At 42.3% G+C, this 12225-nt stretch overlaps 2 long non-coding RNA genes across 4 annotated transcripts in view; one reads left to right on the forward strand and one right to left on the reverse strand.

The window, feature by feature from the left end:
• LOC144756284 (uncharacterized) overlaps window positions 1-12225 on the forward strand; it is a 540171-nt gene that overhangs the window by 409260 nt on the left and 118686 nt on the right. Inside the window, exon 3 of one of the 3 annotated variants that reach the window (XR_013595112.1) lies at window positions 1121-2034. The exons of the other annotated variants lie outside the window; for them this stretch is intronic. This is a non-coding gene — a long non-coding RNA (uncharacterized LOC144756284). Of the gene's footprint in view, window positions 1-1120; window positions 2035-12225 lie in introns of those variants that run through there. 3 annotated transcript variants of the gene reach the window in all.
• LOC144756285 (uncharacterized) overlaps window positions 10183-12225 on the reverse strand; it is a 217150-nt gene continuing 215107 nt past the window's right edge. The window contains exon 4 of the long non-coding RNA XR_013595115.1: window positions 10183-10438. This is a non-coding gene — a long non-coding RNA (uncharacterized LOC144756285). The remainder of the gene's footprint in view (window positions 10439-12225) is intronic.

Raw genomic sequence — 12225 nt, forward strand, 5'->3', positions numbered from 1 at the left:
GGAATGCGTTGTAAATGTAGTTTTAAAAATTTCATTGTAATGGTATGCAATGTAAATGTATGCGTTGTAAATGATGTTGCGATGTAAAAACTGCGTTGTAAAGGCATGCGTTGTAAATGTATGCATTGTAACGTCATACATTCCCTAGTTGCTTTGATGTTAGCTTTTGTTAATGTGTCATGCACAATTGTTTGGACCTAGAGACTTAAATATATCAGTAACATCTTTTTTGTCTTGTTTGATTGAATGTATTTAGTTGTATTTAAGATAACAGCTTTCAATACCCATCACATTACACATGATGTTATGGTGCTTGCATGTGTTTATACTGCAAATAACATATATGTGTTTACCATAGTAAATGTCTGTTCTCTTACTACTGCAGATTTACACAAAGGTATGTTCAAGTTATAATTTTGCAAGTGTTGTGAATGTTGATTTTAAATAACTACAACTACCATGATGCCTTGTTTCAGCTTAGGGAAAATAATATTGCCAGTTAATTTTGCTCATGCTTCCCTTTTTCATCAAATGTTCCCATATGCTAAAGTTGCATTCCTACTTCAATCTCTATTAAATGCTCTCTTTTGAAAATTGTTTATGGTGAATTTTGGATCAGTTCATTTTCTTGTCATTTAAGTGAATTGAGGTAATTACTACCACAAAACAATGTTTGTTGGCCATAACAATCTATGCCATCTAAAATGTTATGTTGAATACAAGTGGCATATCTTGAAACTGAACTACACACTACTCATAGGAGGGCTAATGCCGTACATCTGTCGAAGTAGTGTAAATGTCCGTCTTTTAGGCCACTAGGCCTCGGAATGCTGAATTTCACATGTTTCCTCTCTCCTGTGTTGTGTTCAATGGTAGCTACATTATAGGTACACTTACTAATGCTTTTTTTTCATTTCAGGACATCTTCTTACCTGTATGTTACAAGTACTTTTGTATGGAACATAAACTGATTGTGTACTGAAGAAATTTTACACTGAAACGTTCAATAATGATATGTAGTTCATTTTCCCTTTCAGGTGTCTTCATTATAGTTGCTCAAAACTTATTGGAAGTGTAATCCACACTTTTACCGAAACATTTTCTCTTACATTCCTGATAGGTCCAACTGCCACAGCATGTGGCCAAACATCTGCCACTCCGTATCACTCCACTTGAAACTACAGCTCCTACCCCAGCTGTACAACACCACAGCCAACAGATTCCTCCAGTACCTGTGGACGAAGCGCAAGAAGCACCATCTTCTGCCCCCAGTCCTGGCTGGTGGTGAGACACCACCACCATCACCTTCAGTCCAGCCACGAACCATTAGGATGGGGCAGAATGTACCAAGGCCACAGGATAGTGGGATGAGGGGTAGTGGGAGTGGCTCTTAAGGCCATCATAGTGAGGCCACTCGGGTCAGTATCACCGGGGCCAGCATCACCCAGTTCTTGGGATCATTACAGAAGTCCCAAGAAATGATGTGCCACATACTTTCTGTGGTGCAGGAGAAGATGCAGGTTCAGAGGGAGCACAATGTTGAGATGCAGAATCTTAACTTCAATGTGGGCTCCCTGACTGGGTTACTGCATGACATTTATACCCATCTGTGCAGGGTTTTTCCCAGCACCATTGTCCTCTTTCTGTGGGTTAACTTCATCTGGCCCTACTCCATCCGCCTCAGCCATAGAAATGGAGGAACTGCCTCCAGTGGTACCACCTGCAGCCACCCCAGTCACTGCAACTGTTGACCCCCTAACCATCCGCTGGTTCGCACGTTCATCCGGACCACCAGGAGAGGATGTCAAGAACCCCACCATCAGCAAGAAACTGCAATTCTAATTTCATTCAGTGTGTGACTACTATTCACTCTGTGGACTATTTCAAGCCACATTTACCTTTCTAAGGACAGGCATATTTTGGAGATTAGACTACAAATAATTTTAGCTTAACAGTTATGGTTTCATTTACCATGACAGACTCTTTATTATTTTGTTTGGTTCATCCCCATTTTGCTTAGTTTTCCTTTGTGCAATAAAAGAAAAAGTAACAAAATAAAAGTCTGGTGTTGAAGTTAATTTTTGTATTTATACTATTCCATCATACTTTTCAAAATGTTTACAACAAAAGGTTTTTGTATTTTTAGGTGAATTGCAAGTAGGTAAGATTTTCCAAATGTTTCTACTATTACAACATAATATATATAGCAACAAATCTTAACCTACTGTTTCATCACATTTGTAACAGATTGATTTTTAAATTTGTATTAAACATAGAAAATGTAAATAACACAAATATTCTGTGCCATTGTGACTTTTCCAGTTCCACACCTGTCTACCATGGAAGAAGGGGATATAATCAAATGTTTCAGATTTAACAGGCAACATGTTATTTGATTATGTCATCAGCTGGTAATACATCTCCTTCCTCCCAATAGGAATTGTACAACAATAACACAAATTGTACAAACAGTACTCAGGATCAGCCCAGTACACTCTTGCAGTGTCTGGTGGGATGCCACAACCTACTTTAAGTGGTGTGTGTTAGAAATGGGGGTCTCTAGTTGGCAATGTGTGGCGCCAATGTCCAAATAGGGACCCTTCTTCCTAAGTCAGCAAGTGGGCTACCCACTTTGACAACTCCTGCTCAACCCTGTGGTAACGTAGCACGAGCAGTTAGGCCTATCTCGGAGGCAATGTGTGAAGCATTTATGACCAGGCCAGGCAGTAATGACACCACAAAAGGACACAACTCAAGTAGGTATAGAAAAATAGTATCTTTATCTAAAGTTTAACTCAAGACTCTCAAAGCGTTTTAACAAGCTACAACGCACGTAAATCAGTAGGGACTTAAAAAGGCAATAACGTATTCACCAGAACATGGCACTGACTGAGTTCAAGGCCGGGGCCTACGCGGCCCGTTGTGCACCAGATACCTGCCATTGGAAGTGGACTCAGCACGCAGCTTCTCGAAGAATCGGAGACGGGGACAGGCGCACTCCCAGCAACCACAAGTCTTGGCTGCAGTGGTCCGCAGCGTGCATCCACAATGATACGGACACTCGGAGAAAGACGGGCTCTCAGCGGCAGCAGCACCTGGCTGCGGCGGCCCGGGCTGGTGATGGCGATGACTCTCGTCGTGCAGCTCCGTGGTGGGCTCATAGCGGCAGCAGCTTTCTCTTAGCTGCGGCGGCCCACGAGATGATAGCGACAATCTGTGACAATGGTGAACAAGATGCTGGCACCCGACTGCGGCAACTCTCCCTTAGTTGCGACTGCCCACAGGACAAATGACGATTTGGCAAAGGTGTGTGCACTCAGCGGCAGCCGCAGCAGCTCTCTTAGCTGCAGCAGCCCACAGGACAAATCACGATGATGCACAGTTGGCAAAGGTGCGGGCACTCAGCGGCAGCAGCTCTCTCTTAGCTGCGGTGGCCCACAGGACAGATCACAATGAGGCACTGTGGGCAAAGGTGCGGGCACTCAGTGGCAGCAGACCTCTCTTAGCTGCGGCGGCCCAGAGGACACATCACAGTGAGGCACAGTTGGCAAAAGGTGCGGGTTCTCAGCCGCACTAGCTGTCTCTTAGCTGCGGCGGCCTACAGGACAAGGGATGATCTCGACCAGGCAGGCCTAACGGTGGGCACTCCGTGGCTACAGCTATTTCTTAGCAGCAGAGGCCCACACAGTTTCAGCGAAGGTTCCGAAGTTTCAAATCAAGGCAGGCTCTCAGCGGCTGCAACTCTCTCTTTGCTGCAGCGGTCCACGCACAGTTAACAACGGTTACCAGTCCGCACTCCTCACAGTAGAACTAGAGGCTCCGGATTACTCAACGGAGGCCTCACCTGCAAGTAGAATTCCTCACACAGGGATTCAGATGGCTGACTGGGTGAAGTCTAATGTCCCTGAGTCTTCAGCAGGAGGCGCTCTCGATTCAGGCCCTCGGGTAGTTTCTTCAGCAAGCTTGGTGAAAGTTTCCAAGTCCTTTCCTCTGTTCACTCAGACTCAGAGTTTCGTCTTGACATCCTGAAGGAACACACTTGAACAAGGTTCCAGTGCAGCATTTTATACTTAAAAAGTCTTTGTTCTCTAAAGTCACTAATCACTCAATTCAGCCAGAACCAGTTCGGTGGGGTCGGGGAGCACTAGGTTTACGAGTCGACATCCTGCCCTTTCAGAATGCTAACAGATGCCCAGTAGGAGGTGGAGCCATCATTAACCAGGCCAGGCACGGTCCTCCTCAGATCAAAGAGTCACCCATCCCCATGCGCTGAATGCCGATCTCTCTCCAGCCAGGTCTGATGCAGCTGGCCCTGCTGCTCCAAAACCAGACGGCCAATACACATATTCTTAGGCAAGAAAATACTGCGTTTCTAGAAGAGGCATTTTCGAACATGGCATATATAAAGGGTCCTTACTAGAAGGTGTAGCTCAATGTCCTGAGCTCAAGCATATCAAATTCGAATTTCCTATCAGGTTCCTGGGGTCAGATAGTATTATGAAAGGTAATCCTCATCCTGCCCATTGTGGCCTATGAGAATGGATAACTTCACAATAGTAAACAGTGAAATGGAGGGTAACTCGCTATTAGTACATGCTACACAGACTTAAGCATTATGGTTATCCCAATTCATACAGTCATCTTTACGCAGGGAGCATTTGCGCTGTGTCACTGATTAGCAGTGGCACAGCGCCCAGAGCATGTAAATCCAGCCACCATAAAAGATAGGAAGCGGACAGAGGAAGGGAGACCCACACCAATGTAAATGTAAATGTACAGGAATTTATATAGCGCAAATCACGGAGCGGTTTCTAAGCACTTGCTTAGGGAACCCGTCCTGGTATTCCCCTGTGAGATAACCCCGGCAGGGTATCCGCAAGGTGAAAGCCAGGCATCCCGCCGCGAGGGGCCGTTGTGGAGATTAAGCAAGCTATTGCCCAGAGTCGCAGAGTGTGAACCCGTGAATCGAGTAGGCACCAGAGCGAGAATTGTCGATTCCATGGACATTTTAGGACTCAAGACCCCACCGAGCCGGGAATTGAACCCTGGTCCCGGGCTGACCTCTGCTTTCAGGCCTCCTCTAACCAGTGAGCCACACTTCTCCATTGATGCCAGGTTTAACAGTGTGCTACCTTAAGTTTGTTCTACAATGACGAGACACATCAAATAATTCATGCCCGTAACACAAATTGAGCATTTTGCTAATGTGAAGGGGAATGACTTATTGTGGTTGACAACCACATTTGGTTACAGCAAATCAAGCAGCACCTATTGGTTTGGGGCCACCATTCTACAGAGAACAAGTCCAATGCAATTCTCAAGACTTTCATTCACATCACTGTGCAAGTTGTCTCAGTAAAAGGTATGTGCTCACAAAATGTGTGTGTGTCTTCCACAGGATTAACCCATGTTCCCATTGTACTTTGCAAAAGCAGCAAATTGTATTGTATTGTATTGTATTGTATTGATGATTTGTAAAGCGCGTTGGCTACCCAGGGGCGTCCCAGCGCTATAGAAAAGAGTGAGTTGGGCTGGAGAGGCTGGAGTAAGAGAAGCTGAGTGAAAAGTTAGATTGGAATTTTGCTGAAGAGCCAAGTTTTTAATAGTTTACGGAAGGTGAGAAGGTTAGGTTCTGATCTGATAGGGAGGGGAAGGGAGTTCCAGATCCTAGCCAGGTTGTAAGAAAGCGAGCGGCCTCCACATCTTGTAATTTACAAATGTCCCAACGCTGAAATGTCCAAATGAAAATGACATGATGAGGATCCTAAACCATCAAAATGAAAAAAAATCATGTTAATTAGATGACACATTAGACACATTACAAATCTGTACTTTAGGCGATACATTTGGTAAATAAAACAAAAATGAAAAGTTTGTATTGAACCCAGTAGTCAATGTGTCAACGCTTTGAGCAACAAACTTCTAGGGCCTTGATTTTATAAATGTGCCCTCTGAAAAATGCCTATCACAGACTGTTTATTTATTGATTTTACAGGTTTTATATAGCGCTGGCTAGACCCGGAGGTATCAGAGCGCTTTACATGCGCATCAGATCATAGTTACAGGTTACATCGTTACAAAGGTTACACAGTTATTAGAGCATGGCAACATAGTTACTTGTAAGGTCGAGATAAACAATAAGCACAAATACTAAGGGGAAGAGCAGGCAGGGGGAAAATTCTGGGGAGAGGGAAGGAGCTGGGGAAGTAGGCAGGTAATGAATGCAGGAAAGAGGAGGGGAGGGTGAAGGACACCGCATGGAAAGAGGAGGGGAAGGGCGATGGGGACACAAACCGGTAGACGAGTCAAAGCAACGTCCAAAGTCCAGTAAGCAGTGATCCCAGGGGAAGTGGTATCACTTCCCTATCTCAGTTGCGGGAGGCTCCCTTTATGCAGTGGACTCTCTCAGATGGGTCGCTGAGACTCCAAGGCCTACATACTGGATCCTACCCCAAAAAGGGGAGAGGGAGTGCTTTGGCAAGGGGTGCCATACCATACCTTAGCTGTGAGTGGCTCCCTTGGTGCAGTGGACTCTCAGCGGGTTCGCTAAGTCTCCAGAGTATAAATATTGGATCTTTCCCCACTTAGTCAAAGGGCACAAAGGACAGGGGGCTAGGCAGACTAGCAAGCAAGATGAGAGATTCAGGGGAGAGGGGATAGGAGCTAGGGAGGTAGAGAAAGAGTACTAAATGGGAACAAATATAATTAATGAGTTATTATATAGCACTGGCTAGACCCAAAGGAATCAGAGAGCCTTACATGAGGAATATTAATGTTGCAATTTACATCAGTTAAAAATATACATAAGTATCAAGAAAAGTATTTAAAGAATATAGGGGACAAGGTGAATGGAGCAAGGATGGGTAAGGGGATAGGGTAAAGGGTAGGAGGAAGATAGGACGTAGAGACTAGGGGAATATCTGCCCAAGGTCTGGCTGGGTAGGTGGGGGTAGTGGGGGGAGTCCACAACCCATCTCCTCTTTAGCTATATGGTAGCTCCACCAGGCATCAGCCAAATCGCTAGGTCTCTACAGCCTGGGGTAAGTTCCGCAGGTTCCAAGTCCTGATGTGTAGGCAGGTTAGGGGATAGGTCCAAGATCTGGTCAATGTCCAATTGTTGTCCCAGGGAAGTAAAACAACGTGTAGGGGCCACTATGGAAGCCATCTTGGGGTCAGGCAGGGGACTGTACTGTACACTGGTACACTGGTGGCCATCCTACGGTCAGGTTCTCTTCATAAGGTTAAAAGTTGGTTGAAGCTTGATGTCATGAAATGTAGATGTATACTTATGCACAGATGAAGAAGTTGGCAATCCCATATTGACGTATGTCAATTTCTTCCTCTTTACCACTATTATCTTCATTTGCCATTTCAACATCCTCACCTGGTAACTCTTCATGCTCTTCATCCTCTACGATGTATGGGATGTTCTGTCACAGGGCTATGTTGTGCTACATGCAGCAGGCCATTGTGATTTGGCAAATATTATCAGGTGATTAAAGGAGGGCTTCACCGGTCTTGTCCAGACAGGGAAATCTGGCCTTCAGGAGCCCAAAAGCCTGCTCAACTGGCCTCTGTGATCTTCCATGGGCCTCATTGAGGCGAACTTCCCCTGGCATTGTTGGATCCCACATGGCCAGTTAGGATAAACTTAGTCACCAAAATGGAAATGTAAAAAGTAGGCTAAATCAGTAACACATTTACAGATGATTCACCATGTTGTTACCCAGACAATATCATGTCTGATTGTACTTACCAACAAGCCACGTCCTCTCAGGTCCAAGTTAGGACATTTTCTGAGGTATGATGTTGTTCCATAGTACAAAGGAGTCTTGGGTAGATCCGGGGAACCGGGCAAAGGCACTTGAGATGTAAAAATCGGTGAACACCCTAAATATCGAAACCAAAATATAGACTGCCCAAAATATCGAATAAAAAATAAAGACAGCCCAGAATATCAAATTACCAAAATATAGACAGCCCAGAATATCGAATTTGGGGTATGAAATGCGAATTCATAATATCGAATTTAAAATATCGATTTCCATAATATCAACATTTTTTTTGTGTTATGAATGGTAGTATATGTATTAAAATTATGTATTGGTTTTGTAATGTATGTTTATTTTTTTTAAGTAATAAATGTTATGTAATGTAATTTTTGCGTAATTTAATTCCATAGCGGGTTGTGGGTTTATGGGGGAATAGGGTGGGAAGTAATTTAATTATAGTAAATTAAATATGAATTTTTATTTATATGTATTGATTATTAATTGATTGATAATTAATTTTTAATTGGTAATTAATTTGTATTAATTGGTATTTCATTTTTAATAATTGTTTAATTACTAATTATCTTAATTGTATTATTTATTTGGAGTGGGTTTATAGGGGAATAGGGTGGGAAGTGATTTACTTGTAATAAAGTAAAACATTATCTTTATTCATATGTATTGATTATTGCTTGATAATTAACTATTAATTGGTAATTAATTTTGATTAATTGGTAATTAATTTTGATTAATTGATAATTATGTTAATTTTATTATTTGTTATTTGGAGCAGGTTGTGGGTTTATAGGGGAATAGAGTGGGAAGTAATTTAAATGAAATAACGTAAATATTTATTTTATTTATATGTATTGATAATTAATTGATATTTTTTATTAATTGGTAATTATGTTTTTATTAATTTGTAATTACTTTTTATTAATTGGTAAAAAAAGGTAACTTTTTTATTGGTATTGATAATTAATGTAATTTAATTTTAATAATAAATCATTACTTTCCCTTCTGTTGTACTCTCTGGAGTGGGAATAGTAATTTTTACCCCTAGGCTATCCAACGCTTTCCCTACTGTTGCACACACTGGAGTGGGAATAGTATTTTTTACCCCTACGCTATCCAACGCTTTCCCTACTGCTGCACTCACTGGAGTGGGAATAGTAATTATTACCCTCCCGCTATCCAACACTTTCCCTACTGTTGCACTCTCTGGAGTGGGAATAGTAGTCTTTACCCCTACGCTATCCAACGCTTTCCCTACTGTTGAACTCACTGGAGTGGGAATAGTCATTTTTACCCCTAAGCTATCCAACACTTTCCCTACTGTTTCACTCATTGGAGTGGGAATAGTAACTTTTACCCTCCCGCTTTCCAACGCTTTCCCTACTGTTGCAGTCTCTGGAGTGGGAATAGTAATTTTTGCCCCTATGCTATCCAACGCTTTCCCTACTATTGCACTCACTGGAGTGGGAATAGTAATTTTTACCCTCTCGCTATCCAATAAATTCTCTACTTTTTTTTACATTATATTTATTATTTTTATATTTTAAGATTTTTTACATTATTTTAAGTATATTTGATTTAATTGTTTTTAATATTTAATTCATTTTATATTATTTTTAATACATTTAAAAAATTTGATATTTTAGTTAACTATATTTTTAACATTCTATATTTTGGATTCGATATTTTAGTACTTACCTGTTTGTAGATAGGCATTCTATATTTTGGAGTCGATATTTTGGGCATTCTATATTATGTCCCTCGATATTAAGTCACTGAACCGTAAAAATCAGGTAAGCAAACAACTTGCACATTTAGTGAATGGAAGTGCTTCTGATTGCGGTATACTTTCCCACTGGTGTTTGGTGTCACTAAGTCAATATGTGTGGCATCAGTTGCTTCATCCACATGAGGCAGATGACCCAAGGTGTAGAAGACCCCCTTCACAATTCCTCAGGTTGTGGAAATTAGATGAAGTTATTGATATGTCTCATCATTGACGTAAGAACTTAATTGTGGAGAAGCGTGGCACAGTGGTTAGAGGCAGCAGACCCGGAAGCTGAGATAGGCCGTGGACCAGGGTTCGATTCCCCGCCTCGGCGGGTCTCGGGCTCAAAAATTCCACGGACTCGACAATTCTCGCTCCAGTGCCTACTCGACTCACGGGGTCACACTCTGCGACTCTGGGCAATAGCTTGCTTAATCTCCACTACGGCCCCTCGCGGCGGGATGCCTGGCTTTCACCTTGTGGATACCCTGCCGGGGTATCTCACAGGGGAATACCAGGACGGGTTCCCTAAGCAAGCGCTTAGATACTGTGTGAAATCAGTGATTTGCGCTATATAAATACATGCACATTTACATTTGCACATGTAGCACATCACTGAAAGTTGGTTGTGACATTCCACCAGATACTGCAACAGTGTATTGGAATGATCCTGTGGCCACATAAGTACTGCGATGACGTTTAACAATTTGTGTAATAGCCGGGGGATTTCTGTTGCGTGACAGAAGATCAGAATCTAGCTGACGACATAAATCCTATATAATTTGCTTATTCAATCTAAACTTTTTCCTCCATGATGACAAGGTCTGGAAATGGGCTGTGCACTTGAGGCTGTGGTCTCCTGACTCTCCCAGGGGTCAAATGTCTGCAAAAGAAAAGAGTGATACATTTTCAAAAGCTTTCCCATATATACATTTATGCTAATTCACACAAATGTCATGGTGTGCACAACATATATAGGCTTCCACTATATTTGTTTGAAGTAAAAATTGTATTTGTCACTTGTTATCATCTGAGTTCCCTGTTTTGCATGTCAAAGTTAAATAAAAAAATAATTTTGAAACTAATACATTAGTAATGTATTATTTAAGCATCCTTTTTAAAAATATTTTCCCCCTAAAATAGTGCCAAGAGAAGTGTTAACACTGCTCTACTATTGCATGTCACAACATTTACGCATTACAAATAAATGCAGTTTTTAAACAAACATGAGTGTCCTCCAATTTTTAAATGTGCGAAGAAAGTAGCCACCTTTTTGAGTGGTGGTGACACACTTAACAGTCACCAAAGGATTATGTGAACACCTACAGTGGCTGCTGCCTGACCTCGCCATCCGGTCATTTTTACGCTTGCGTCCGCGGCGGAACTTGAGCGCCTATTGAGTGTTGTACTCCACGACAGACACAACCATAGGCAAACGTGTGGGAAAGCAACCAATGGCTGTATTGGTCTCTGCTGATGATCACGTCAGTTACATACATGTACGCGGCGTTGTGCACAAAATTCACTTGCCTCCTAATACTGCAGCCATCAAGACCTACCCTAATTTTACTGCTGTGCTTACCCCTGGGGCAAGAATGGCATGATTTTCCGGGGAAGGGCCTCAAGCCTGAGGAGCTGGAGAAGCTGCAGGGAAGGTCCTTTACCAGTATGACCTTAGAGTTGGTCATACAGGGAAAGGACCTTCCCTGCCAGCTTCTCACCAGCGGAACAGGTACATGTTTGAAAATGTTAACTCCGTCCTGTTGGGTGATGATATGCTGGTTGTACTGGTACTCTCTGGTTAACGGTGTGTATCTTAATGGTGGTGCTCTGAAGGAAGGGGGAATCACCCAACCCCCTGAAGTGAGACCACAAGGATCCCTCCGTAATCAAAAACCCACGCCTGAGCACACACTTCACTCAATAAAAGTCAAAATATTTTAACACAGTTTTTATATCTTTCTTGGTCTTTTTGGTTGCCCAGCCAGCCAACGCATGTTTCGTCGTTCAGGGTGCTCCCCATGACTTCATCAGGGCTGTGTTCCTGGTAATCCTTTGTAAGACTCTCCAAGCCGGTTCTACTTCTGTCCCAGCATGACCGCAAGGAAATTTCCCTCTGCACCCCGATTCGGTGTAACCCTCAGAATTTCAAATCTATCCACTTCACTCGTATCTCCTCATATATGAAAATCCTCCATTTTCCAAATAGTGACAATGTAATTGGTAATCCAAGTTTATATGGCCCCAGTATCTGCCACCTTTAGAAAGGATGCAAATATTCATCCAGCTCAACCCTCATTTGGAAGCTGTAGTCAGCGGAAGATATGGGTTGGACTGGATGGATATTTGCATCCTTTCTAAAGGTGGCAGATACTGGGGGGTTTGTAAGGACATTCCCATAAAAATAAAAAGCCCTTATTAATTAGTATGTGTTGTGTGTTCAAAGCCTAAGGCCATTTTTATTATATACTAGCTTACCCGTCGCACGTTGCTGCGATCTCCGAAGAAAGTAAATTTAAGGAAACTCGTTATGATAACATTCAATTTACATTGTGTCATTTTTATTGAAACGTATTCATTTTCATATGGAAAACATTTCAAAGTGTCGTTTTAATTCTATTTATTTATTCGAGTGCTTGTGGATACACGATTTTTTGTTTTTCCGTCTGG

Source organism: Lissotriton helveticus, chromosome 5_1 (assembly GCF_964261635.1).
Source record: "Lissotriton helveticus chromosome 5_1, aLisHel1.1, whole genome shotgun sequence".
Classification (NCBI taxonomy): Eukaryota; Metazoa; Chordata; class Amphibia; order Caudata; family Salamandridae; genus Lissotriton; species Lissotriton helveticus.